Source organism: Dendrobates tinctorius, unplaced genomic scaffold (assembly GCF_039654945.1).
Source record: "Dendrobates tinctorius isolate UK_male_01 unplaced genomic scaffold, ASM3965494v1 ptg000266l, whole genome shotgun sequence".
Taxonomy (NCBI): Eukaryota; Metazoa; Chordata; class Amphibia; order Anura; family Dendrobatidae; genus Dendrobates; species Dendrobates tinctorius.
This window is the reverse complement of record NW_027361933.1, coordinates 237,497-250,764: the sequence shown is the minus strand read 5'-3', so window position 1 is coordinate 250,764 and position 13,268 is coordinate 237,497. Positions and strand designations below refer to the sequence as shown.

Here is a 13,268-nt window from a genome sequence, read left to right as displayed (position 1 = left end):
CCCTTTAACTTTTCAGATGCTGCACAGGAATTTTTGGAATTTTTTTAAAAAATGAACATTTAAATTTACTTCAGATCCAATTTTTTTTTATTTTACCAAGGGTAACAGGAGAAACTGGACCCCAAAAGTTATTGTACAATTTGTCCTGAGTATGCTGATACCCCATATGTGGGGTTAATCCACTGTTTGGGCTCATGCAGAACTCGGAAAAGAAGGAGCGCAGTTTGACCTTTCAATATAAAATTGGCTGGAATTAAGATCGGACATCATGTCGCATTTGGAGAGCCCCTGATGTGCCTAAACAGTGGAAACCCCCCACAAGTGACCCCATTTTGGAAAGTAAAACACCTAAGGAACTTATCTAGATGTGTAGTGAGCACTTTGAACCCCCAAGTGCTTCACAGATGTTTATAATGTAGTGCTGTAAAATAAAAAAATCATATTTTTTCCACAAAAATGATCTTTTTGCCCCCAATTTTTTATTTACCCAAGGGTAACAGGAGAAATTGGACCCAAAAATTTGTTGTACAATTTGTCCTGAGTACACTGACACCCCATATGTGGGGGTAAACCACTGTTTGGGCGCATGGCAGAGCTTGGAAGGGAAGGAGAGATAGATTTTACTGTTGTGGTTTGCAGGTGACATGAAAAGCCAGAACAGCAGAACACCCCCATGAGTGACCCCATTTTATGAACTACATCTCTCAATGAATTCATCTAGGGGTGCAGTGATCATATTGACACCATGGGTGTGTCACAGAATTTTATACCATTGGGCAGTGAGGACAAAATAACTACAGCTTTACCACCAAAATTTTGTTTTAGTGAAATATTTTACATTTTCACACAAGAAGTGGGTAAAAATGTTAACAAAGTTTGTCCCACAATTTCTACAGAATGTGGCAAAACCGCCTTAGTAAGATTAAAATTGACAAATCACCAGGCCCTGATGGCATTCACCCTCGGATATTAAGGGAGTTAAGTAATGTGATAGACAGGCCTCTATTCCTTATATTTAAAGACTCTATAGAAACAGGGTCTGTTCCTTTTGATTGGCGGCAAGCAAATGTGGTACCAATATTCAAAAAGGGGTGTAAAAGGGAACCTGGAAACTATAGGCCGGTAAGCTTAACATCTTTTGTGAGTAAAATTTTTGAAAGGTTTCTAAGGGATACCATTATGGAATATCTCCATGTTAATAAATGTTTAACTCCATATCAACATGGATTTATGAAGCATCGCTCCTGTCAAACTAACCTGATCAGCTTCTATGAGGATGTAAGCTCTCAAACGGACCAAGGAGAATCATTGGATGTCATTTATCTCGACTTCTCTAAAGCATTTGACACTGTCCCATATAAAAGATTGGTAAGTAAGATGAGAAAGCTTGGGCTATGGGAAAATGTGTGTAGATGGGTAGGTAGCTGGCTTAGTGGTAGAAAACAAAGAGTGGTTATTAATGGTGCATACTCAGATTGGGCCAGGGTTACTAGTGGGGTACCACAGGGTTCTGTATTGGGCCCCCTACTATTTAATATGTATTATTAATGATCTAGTGGATTGCTTACACAGTAAAATATCAGTATTTGCAGATGATACAAAACTATGTAAGGTAGTTAACACAAAGGAGGACAGTTTGCAACTACAGACAGATTTGAGTAAATTGGAGAATTGGGCTGAAAAATGGCAAATTAGGTTTAACACAGATAAGTGTAAGGTTATGCACATGGGAAGGAGAAACAGATGCTACAATTACTTACTAAATGGGAAATTGCTGGGGAAATCAGACATGGAAAAAGGCTTAGGCATCTTAGTCAATAATAGCTAAATTGGAATGCCCAGTGTCAGGCAGCTGCCACCAAAGCAAATAGGGTCATGGGATGCATTAGAAGAGGTCTGGGGACACAAGATGAAAATAGGTATTAGACCTACCGGTAAGGATGTTTCCAGGAGTCCATCCTGACAGCACCATGGAGGATGTCCTCCTCCTCCTTACAGGGACAGGAAAACACACAAGAGGTTAAAAGGTCATGTCCCACCCCCTCTCCCTCAGTGATTTAACAAGTACCACAAGGTGGATGATGCTAGTAACAGTTTAATGAAACAATCATATTACAGCATATGACATAACATAATACAACATAGTATAACATAACAGGGAGGGAACTACCCGTGCTGTCAGGATGGACTCCTGGAAACATCCTTACCGGTAGGTCTAATACCTATTTTCCAGGACGTCCACCTGACAGCACCATGGAGAGTATCAAAGCACCTCCTCAGGGTGGGATTACCGCCTGGAGAACCTTTCTCCCAAATGCGGTCTGTTGACCAGCTAACATATCAAGCTTGTAGTGCTTGCAGAATGTATTAAGACTGGCCCAGGTTGCTGCTCTACAGATTTGATCAACCGACACCCCCGCCCGTTCGGCCCATGAGGCTGATACTGCCCTCGTAGAGTGGGCTTTTATGGAATTTGGCGGGTTGGCGCCTTCAGCTTGGTAGGCGTCCGAGATTAATGAGGTAATCCAGCGCGCGATGGACGCCTTAGAGGCCCTCTTCCCCTTATTTCTACCCCCAAAGAGGATGAACAGGTTCGGGTCGATGCGCCAGCTATTGGTGGCCTCTAGGTAGTCTATAACTGCGCGCCTCACATCCAGCGAGTGAAGACGCTGCTCCTTCTTATTACGGGGATTATCACAGAAGGATGGTAACACTACCTCCTGATTTAGATTTTTTGGAGAGGCTACCTTTGGGGTAAATGTCGGGTCTAATCTTAAGATTATACGGTCCTCTCTTATCTGGAGATATGGGTCCTTAGTGGACAGGGCCTGGATCTCCCCTATTCTTTTGGCCGTGGTAATGGCTACTAGGAAGGCCGTTTTACAAGTGAGAGCAGAGATGGTTATTTTCTCATCGAGAGCGTAGGGGTCTGTACAGAGAAACCGAAGTACCAGGCCTAGGTCCCAAGGCGGGGTGAGCTGCCTAATCGTGGGGCGCAGGCCCTGTGTGGCTCTTATAAATCTTATTACCCAGGGATGTGAAGCTAACTGGTAATTGAAGAAGGCGCTCAAGGCTGAAACCTGAACCTTTAGAGTGCTGGGCTTAAGGCCTTTATTAAAACCTGCCTGCAAAAAGCTTAGTATGTTAGGGAGGTCAGGGGCGCCTGCCACAAGATCGGACCTGCCACCCTCCAGACAGAATCTTTTCCATATTTTTCGATAGATTGCGGATGTCACCAGTTTCCTACTGGCCTGTAAGGTGGATATGACCTGATCCGACAGTCCCTTTGCCTTCAGGATGTCCCTCTCAGGATACAAGCCGACAGGTGGAGTCTTGCTGGGTCCGGGTGGCGGATCGGGCCCTGGTGGATGATGTCCTTCCACAGGGGTAGTTCGACTGGATTTTCTACTGCCATGGCTCCTAGAAGGGGAAACCAGCTTCTCCTCGGCCAATATGGCACGATCAACATCACTCTTGCGTGGTCTTCGCGTATCTTCCTGAGCACTGCCGGTATGAGAGCCAGTGGTGGGAATGCATAAGAGAGGGATTCTCCCCAAGTCTGACTCAGGGCGTCTACGCCTTCCGGGTGGTCCGTCGGATTCAGGGAGTAGAACCTGGGGACCTTCGAGTTCTTCCGGCTTGTGAAAAGATCTATAGTGGGGGTCCCCCAACGCTGACAAAGGTGGTCGAAGATTTCCATGTTCAGTTCCCATTCTGTTGGGTGGATCTGTTGTCTGCTCAAGTAGTCTGCCACTTCGTTCTGGGAACCTTCTAAGTGTACTGCGGTTACTGATCGGACTGTTCGTTCTGCCCACGTGAATATTTTTCCTGCCAGGGCCTGTAGTGGTTGATGTCTGGTCCCTCCCTGGTGCTTCAGGAAAGCCACTGCCGTTGTATTGTCGGATAATATGCGGACATGACGATTCTTTAGTACCGACTGGTTTCTCCGCAACGCTTCCCAAACCGCGAAGAGCTCTCTGAAATTGGAGGATCTGGTCCTGATGCCTGCTGGCCATTTCCCCTGGAAGATCTTCCCTTCTATGTGGGCTCCCCATCCCCACGCACTGGCGTCTGTGGTGACTACCACGTATGGAGAGGTTGTCCATTGTACGCCCACCTGAAGGTTTCTGGACTGTGTTCACCATCGCAGGGACTCCTTCACTCGTTCTGGCAACCTTAGGGGTCTGTCTAGCGACGCCTGACTTCTGTCCCACCTTGCGAGGATTTCTCTCTGTAACAACCTCGAGTGGAATTGGGCCCAACGGACACACTGGATGCAGGCTGTCATGAGGCCCAAGACTTCCATTGCCTCTCTTATGGAACATTGACGCCTCAACAGGTCTCTGGTTCTGGCCTGAACAGTATTCTGCTTCTGCTCGGGTAGCCAGGATATTCTGTTGGCTGAGTCTAGGAGGACTCTGAGGAATACTTTTCTGGTGTCTGGCCTGAGGTCCGTCTTCTCCCAGTTGATCACCCAGCCAAGGAACTCCATTACGGTAGTTGCTCGTTTCTGTCTCGAATGAGCGCTTCTTTGGATCTTGCCACCAGTAGGAAGTCGTCCAGGTATGGAATGATCACAATACCCTGATCTCTTAGGTAGGCCACCACCTCTACCACCAATTTTGTAAAGATTCTGGGAGCTGAGGCCAACCCGAATGGAAGACACTTGAACTATAAGTGGCAGGTCCGGGCTGGTAAACTGACCGCGAACCTTAGAAGGCTCTGGGATGAGGGATGGATAGGGACCTGGTAGTATGCCTTTTTTAGGTCTAGGGTGCACATAACGGCGTCCCTGTCTATTAGGGGGATTGCGGATCGGATTGATTCCATCCGGAATCTCTTGTATCTGACCCAGGCATTTAGTGGTCTCAGGTTTATGATGGTACGGGCCTCGCCGGATGGTTTTGTGATTGAAAACAGGGAAGAGTAGTGCCCTCTTCCTCTTTCCGTCGGGGGAACTGGTATTATGACCTCTGAGTTTACCATGTCCTGAAGATCCGTCCACATTGCGGAGTCCTCCAGGACGACAGTGGGGGCAATATATCTGTCGGGGGGAGGTGAATAGAGCTCTATACTGTAGCCTTCCGCGATGGTTCTGAGAACCCATGGATTGTGGGTGACTCGGGACCAGTTTGCTGCGAAGTGGCGAAGTCTCCCCCCAACACCTATGGTGTCATTGCCTCCTCGATCTAGATGTTGATGTGAATGAGGGACCCCTGTTCCTCCCGTCTTGGCTGAAGGAGCCCTTATAGGAGCTTCTATTGGACTTTGCCCGACCCCTGAATTCCGTCTGCCTCCTGAAGAAGGAGCCTCTCCGAAAGGACTGGGGCCGCCTGGGTTTTTCCTCTGGGAACCCTTTATTTTTATCGGACACTAGCTCTAGGATGTTATCTAGGGCTGGACCAAATACCCCCAGGCCTGAGAAGGGGATGGCGCATAGCTTTGTTTTAGAAGCGTTATCCCCCGACCAGGATTTAAGCCAGACTGCTCTCCGGGCCGCATTAGAGAGGGAGCTGTTTCTGGCTGCAAACCTTACTGATTCAGCCGACGTATCCGACAGGAACGCCGTGGCTGATTTCATGAGAGGAAGTGATGCTAGGATCTCTGATCTAGGGGTCTTGTTGGTTAGGTGTTCCTCCAACTGCCCCATCCACAAAAACATAGACCTGGCCACTGAGGTGGCTGCTATGTCGGCCCTAATCAGAGCCGCCGACGTCTCCCAAGTTCTTTTTAGCAAGACGTCCGCCTTCCTATCCATCGGGTCTCGGAGACCTGAAGAGTCCTTGAATGGGATGGCCGTCTTTTTGGTAACCTTGGTGACTGGGACATCTATTTTAGGGACTTCCTCCCATGCCCGTGTTTCCTCGGGATCAAAAGGCAGTCTATTTTTAAAGTCTCGGGAGAGTATCAGCCGACGCTCTGCCTCTTTCCACTCTTCCTGGACCATTGTTTTGATGTGTTCACTTACGGGGAACACTACCTGTTTCCGGGCCACGAGTCCTCCAAACATTAAGTCCTGTCTGGACTGTGGTTTAGGGACTTCCTCTATTTGCATAGTATTTCTGACTGCCTGGACCAGCTTGTCCATGTCCTCCAGTCTAAACAGGTACTTCCTGCTCTGATCCTGTCTATCCCCCGGGATCTCGCCTTCTTCCTCCTGGTCTGAATCCCGGAAGTCGGACTCCTCGCTAGGGCTTGCTTCCGACACTGGGTCTGCTTCCCACCTTGGACGCTTGCGACTTGGCCCTGGGCTGGGGGACTGACGCCGCTGTAGAGGCCTGAACTTCCTCCCTTATCAGCAATCTCATTTCTGAAAGGAGGGATGGCTGTTCCTCGCCTATGACCCTTGAGGTACAGGGTCCACACAGGGTCTTGCTATAGGTGTCTGGCAGCTTTACCCTGCATACGGGGCATCGGACCGATTTGGAGGTGGCTTTTGCCGGGTCCTTCACCGAGGGGGATTCTGCCGGGGTTCCCTTCTCCTAATAATACAGAAGGGGCACCTACTCAGATCTGGGCTGTGAGGATGGGTGGGGGAGGGTGGTCTGCGCTATGCGCACTTACCCCTCCACCTGCTGGAGCGTTGCCTTCCATTCTGGCACGATTCTGCCGAGCGCTGTGGATCTCAGGAGCGCGCGCCCGGGATTCAAAAGCCGGCGTCTGACGTCACCGGATGTGACGCACGACCTCCACGAGAGGCCACCTCCTCCACTTCCTGCCCGGGCTCCTGCGCGCGACCGCGCTCTGCTTCTCCCCCGCTGCCTGCTCAGACCGCCGCTTGAAGGGAACCGCCCCCCGCCTGCTATGGCGGTCTGTTGGCGCCTTCCAGCACTGACCCCGCCGTTGGAGCCATCCTGCGGGTGCTTGGCCCGTCACCTGCAGGGGCCCATCTGTCATGGCGCTGCTGCGCCCATCCTTCTGCCGGTGCCCGCTCGGCCAGCCGCCTGCGGGGAGCCGACCCTCGCCTGTTATGGCGGTGCGCCCTGGAGCCGAGAGCCTCCCACAGGGAGGAACGGCTCCCTCCAGGAGCGTCGTCCTGCTCCTGGCCTTTGGAGCAGAGGGACTCCCCCATCGGAGAGTTTCGGCCCCGGGACCTCTTGACAGGGGAAGGCTTGGACTGGCCGCACGATCCCCTGAGCCCCTCCAGTAAGTCTCTTGTGTGTCCCTCCTTGAAGGGACAGGAAAAACACTGGGGGAGAGGGGGTGGGACATGACCTTTTAACCTCTTGTGTGTGTTCCTGTCCCTGTAAGGAGGAGGAGGACGTCCTCCATGGTGCTGTCAGGTGGACGTCCTGGAAAACATAATTCTCCCTCTGTACAAATCACTCGCCAGACCACACTTGGAGTATTGTGTGCAATTTTGGACGCCGCTGCTACTAAAATGATAAATGGAGTTGGTTCACTACAATACCCAGAAAGGTTATCAAAATTAGGTCTATTTACTCTAGAAAAGAGAAGACTTAGGGGAGACCTAATATATATGTACAAGTACAGTTGTGGCCAAAAGTATTGACACCTCTGCAATTTTGTCAGATAATACTCAGTTTCTTCCTGAAAATGATTGCAATCACAAATTCTTTGGTATTATTATCTTCATTTAATTTGTCTTAAATGAAAAAACACAAATGAGAATGAAGCAAAAAGCAAAACATTGATCATTTCACACAAAACTCCAAAAATGGGCCAGACAAAAGTATTGGCACCCTCAGCCTAATAATTGGTTGCACAACCTTTAGCCAAAATAACTGCGACCAACCGCTTACGGTAACCACCAATGAGTTTCTTACAATGCTCTGCTGGAATTTTAGACCATTCTTCTTTGGCAAACTGCTCCAGGTCCCTGATATTTGAAGGGTGCCTTCTCCAAACTGCCATTTTTAGATCTCTCCACAGGTGTTCTATGGGATTCAGGTCTGGACTCATTGCTGGCCACCTTAGAAGTCTCCAGTGCTTTCTCTCAAACCATTTTCTAGTGCTTTTTGAAGTGTGTTTTGGGTCATTGTCCTGCTGGAAGACCCATGACCTCTGAGGGAGACCCAGCTTTCTCACACTGGGCCCTACATTATGCTGCAAAAATTGTTGGTAGTCTTCTGACTTCATAATGCCATGCACACGGTCAAGCAGTCCAGTGCCAGAGGCAGCAAAGCAACCCCAAAACATCAGGGAACCTCCGCCATGTTTGACTGTAGGGACCATGTTTTTTTTCTTTGAATGCCTCTTTTTTTCTCCTGTAAACTCTATGTTGATGCCTTTGCCCAAAAAGCTCTACTTTTGTCTCATCTGACCAGAGAACATTCTTCCAAAACGTTTTAGGCTTTTTCAGGTAAGTTTTGGCAAACTCCAGCCTGGCTTTTTTATGTCTCGGGGTAAGAAGTGGGGTCTTCCTGGGTCTCCTACCATACAGTACCTTTTCAGACGCCGACGGATAGTACGGGTTGACACTGTTGTACCCTCGGACCGCAGGGCAGCTTGAACTTGTTTGGATGTTAGTCAAGGTTCTTTATCCAACATCCGCACAATCTTGCGTTGAAATCTCTTGTCAATTTTTCTTTTCCGTCCACATCTAGGGAGGTTAGCCACAGTGCCATGGGCTTTAAACTTCTTGATGACACTGCGCACGGTAGACACAGGAACATTCAGATCTTTGGAGATGGACTTGTAGCCTTGAGATTGCTCATGCTTCCTCACAATTTGGTTTCTCAAGTCCTCAGACACTTCTTTGGTCTTCTTTCTTTTCTCCATGCTCAATGTGGTACACACAAGGACACAGGACAGAGGTTGAGTCAACTTTAATCCATGTCAACTGGCTGCAAGTGTGATTTAGTTATTGCCAACACCTGTTAGGTGCCACAGGTAAGTTACAGGTGCTGTTAATTACACAAATTAGAGAAGCATCTCATGATTTTTCGAACAGTGCCAATACTTTTGTCCACCCTCTTATTTATGTTTGGTGTGGAATTATATCCAATTTGGCTTTAGGACAATTCTTTTTGTGTTTTTTCATTTAAGACAAATTAAATGAAGATAATAATAACAAAGAATTTGTGTTTGCAAGTTTTTTCAGGAAGAAACTGAGTATTATCTGACAAAATTGCAGGGGTGTCAATACTTTTCGCCACAACTGTATATCAGAGGGCAATACAGAGATCGCTCCAATGAACTGTTTGTACCAAGGACTGTGACAAGAACAAGGGGGCATTCTCTTGGTTTGGAGAAAAGACAATTTCTGCACCAGCATAGAAGAGGGTTCTTCACAGTAAGAGCAGTGAGGCTCTGGAATTCTCTTCCTGAGGAAGTGGTGATGGCCAACTCACTGAATGAATTTAAGAAAGGAATGGATGCTTTGCTTTTCTTGTGAGTAACAGTATAGAAGGTTACGAATAACATAATATTATAGGTAGATGGTTGACCCAGCTTAGGGGAAGGAATTTTTTTCCCTATGGAGAAAATTGGCTTCCACTCTGTGGGTTTTTTGCCTTCCCCAGGATCAACAATGCAGAACAGCTGCACTAAAAATAGGCTGAACTAGATGGACATAAGGTCTTCCTTCAGCCTTCAAAACTATGTTATGTTACCTCACATGTGGCTGTACAGTGTTACTTAGCCATATGGAGAGACTTGGGAGGAACGTAGCGCTATTTGCCTATTCAAGTGAATGGGTCTGTGCACATGTCAGTGTGTTTCCACGGACCATGTGTCCGTGGGAAAACACGCTGACATATCCGTTTTTAATGTCAGCATGGGCCACAAAACGTCCTGCACACGTGCATACACATAACACACATGGATGTCATCCATGTGACACGCATCGGAGCTGGGGAAGAAGCGTTACAGTAAGCGCTGTTCCCCAGCGCCAGGTGCTGAACACGGCTCTCATCATCCTTTCCGCTTGTGCCGATCAGAGTACTGGTTTTCAGCCACAAATATCATCTATTATATAATTGTCTAATTCTGTCTGTCTGTCTTTAACGGACATCCCATGCTGCTGATTGGTTGCGGCCAGGCACGACCAATCAGTGATAGGCGCAGTCTGGCCGCGAATTGGCGCGGCATTCGAACGACGCACGACACTGATACCGTCGGGAGATCTGCGGCACTAGCTGCTGATCTCCCAACGGTTGCCGCGGGTCATCTCCTGCCGCACAGAGGTCAGCGGCGACACAGCCAGGAGATGACCGGCGCAGCGCTCAATGTGCGGATGGTACTCAGGGTCCTCTCCTCCAGGCCCTGGGTACCATAAACTGTAAAAAATGGAATTAAAATAAAAAATAGTGATATGCTCACTTTCCGACGGCCCCCGGACTCTTTCCCTCCTCTCACCACGCGCCCGGCATCTTCCGGTCTCAGTAATGCTTTGCGCGAAACACCGCTGATGACGTTGTGCTCTCGCGAGAGTGACGTCATCTCTGGTCCTTCGTGCTAAGCATTACTGAGACCGGAAGAAGCCGGGAGCGTGGAGAGGAGATCAGGGGCCGTCAGAAGTGAGAATAACCTTTTTTATTTTTTTTAATTATTTTTTACATTCTTTTATTATTGATGCTGCATAGGCAGCATCAATAGTAAAAAGTTGATCACAATTGTCAAACACTATGCTTGACGAGTGTGACCAACCGGTCAATCACATTCCAAGCGATGCTTCAAATCGCTTGGAATGCGCTTGAATTCCGCACGGGAAAATCGCATGCGTTTTTCCTGTGGCGGGAGTTGTGGACATGCTGTGGAATTTTCCGCATTTCTGCAACGTGGGTATTTAGCCTTAGCGTGACACACAGCAGCGACCAGGCCCCCGCTGTGAGATTGCCGATCGTGGTGGATCGTCCTGGACCATCTTTTGAACGTCGGTTTCCCGCTGGTCATATTCTAGAATACCCGATGCATTAGAATCGGGCCACCAGCTAGTATATATATATATATATATATATATATTCGCTCTCATATATCCATAGCTCTCTTCTATATAAGTGAGTTGATATCGATATATGACAGAGATGTCTGCATATAAGAGAGGGTTCTCTAGATCTCCCGCTCTCTGATACAGATATCCTTCTATTTCTCTCACATACAGTACTGACAGGAAACAAAAGACAGGGAGACAGAGCTATCCATCATTATGTCACTCTATAAGGAGACAGCCATCTATCTGTCCATACACAGACACCCATTACATGCATGGTACAGGGCCCCGTATACACCGCATTGTGCAGTCACACTACACCAGGAACTACAACTCACGGATTCTCGGACCAATGACATCTGCACAGGCTGGATCTTTTATATCTAAAGGACCTTCAGTGATGTCACAGTCATGTGATCAGTCACATGCATGCACCGGCGACAGATGTCTTCTTCATGGGGCGTAAAGGACCTTTGGTGATGTCACAGTCATGTGATCAGTGACACGTGGGTTAGTGATTGAATGAATCTTTTTGGAATCGCAGTGGTAGGGCAGTGATGACGTCAGTCACATTAATAAGATAATAGAATCTGTTTGTGTCAGAGGAGGTTTACCATTAGTGTTGCCTTTTTCACTAAAATCTACCAGCCAAGGTGAATGGATTGCCCAGTTGGATCTAATAATTAATCAGTATTCCTTGAAAGAGTGGTGCTAGCCAGAAAGTGCATGTATCCTACCTCTAGGAGTGTCCTGCCTCTAGGAACGGTGCTAGCCAGAAAGTGCAGGTATACAGCCGATAGGAGTGGTGCTAGCCAGAAAGTGCATGTATCCTGCCTATAGGAATGGTGCTATCCAGAAAGCGCACGTTTCCTGCATCTAGGAGTGGTGCTAGTCAGAAAGTGCACGTATCCTGCCTCTAGGAGTGGTGCTAGCCCAGAAAGCGCATGTATCCTGCCTTTAGCAGTGGTGCTAGTCAGAAAGTGCACGTATCATGCCTCTAGGAGTGGTGCTAGTCAGAAAGCGCACATATCCTGCATCGAGGAGTGGTGCTAGTCAGAAAGTGCATGTATCCTTCCTCTAGGAGTGGTGCTAGCCAGAAAGCGCACGTTTCCTGCATCTAGGAGTGGTGCTAGTCAGAAAGTGCACGTATCCTGCCTCTAGGAGTGGTGCTAGCCCAGAAAGCGCATGTATCCTGCCTTTAGCAGTGGTGCTAGTCAGAAAGTGCACGTATCATGCCTCTAGGAGTGGTGCTAGTCAGAAAGCGCACATATCCTGCATCTAGGAGTGGTGCTAGTCAGAAAGTGCACGTATCGTGCCTCTAGGAGTGGTGCCAGTCAGAAAACGCACGTATCCTGCATCTAGGATTGGTGCTAGTCAGAAAGCGCAGGTATCCTGCCTCTAGGAGTGGTGCTAGCAAGAAAGCACACATATCCTGCCTCTAGGAGTGGTGCTAGTCAGAAAGTGCACATATCCTGCCTCTAGGAGTGGTGCTAGTCAGAAAGTGTACGCATCATGCCTCTAGGAGTGGTGCTAGTCGGAAAGTACACGTATCCTGCCTCTAGGAGTGGTGCTTGCCAGAAAGTACACGTATCTTGCCTCTGAGTGGTGCTAGTGAGAAAGTGCATGTATCCTGCCTCTAGGAGTGGTACCAGTCAGAAAGTGCACGTATCCTGCCTCTAGGAGTGGTACCAGTCAGAAAGTACACGTATCCTGCCTCTAGGAGTGGTGCTTGCCAGAAAGTACACGTATCTTGCCTCTAAGTGGTGCTAGTCAGTAAGTGCACGTATCCTGCCTCTGGGAGTGGTGCTAGCTACAAGTTGCAGGTATACTGCCTCTAGGAGTGGTGCTAGTCAGAAAATGCACGTATCCTACCTCAAGGAGTGGTGCCAGTCAGAAAGTGCACGTATCCTGCCTCTCGGAGTGGTGCTATCCAGAAAGCGCATGTATTCTGCCTCTAGGAGTGGTGCTAGTCAGAAATTGCACATATCATGCCTCTAGGAGTGGTGCTAATCAGAAAGCGCACATATCCTGTATCTAGGAGTGGTGCTAGTCAGAAAGTGCACGTATCCTGCCTCTACGAGTGGTGCTAGCCAGAAAGTGCACGTATCCTGCCTCTAGGAGTGGTGCTAGCCAGAAAGCGCATGTATCCTGCCTCTAGGAGTGGTGCTAGTCAGAAAGCGCATGTATCCTGCCTCTAGGAGTGGTGCTAGTCAGAAAGCGCATGTATCCTGCCTCTAGGAGTTGTGCTAGTCAGAAAGCGCATGTATCCTGCCTCTAGGAGTTGTTCTAGTCAGAAAGCGCACATTTCCTGCATCTAGGAGTGGTGCTAGTCAGAAAGTGCACGTATCCTGCATCTAGGAGTGGTGCTAGCCAG

At 48.3% G+C, this 13,268-nt stretch overlaps 1 protein-coding gene across 3 annotated transcripts in view; it reads right to left on the bottom strand.

Moving 5' to 3' along the window:
* The window catches only part of LOC141069561 (gastrula zinc finger protein XlCGF66.1-like), a 109,604-nt gene extending 98,219 nt beyond the window's left edge, over positions 1–11,385 (bottom strand). For 2 of the 3 annotated variants that reach the window (XM_073559222.1, XM_073559225.1), the window contains exon 1: positions 11,233–11,385. The gene's annotated coding sequence lies outside the window, so the exon portion shown is untranslated. The remainder of the gene's footprint in view (positions 1–11,232) is intronic. The other variant, XM_073559223.1, reaches the window with a different exon arrangement.
* Positions 11,386–13,268: the final 1,883 nt, after the last annotated feature.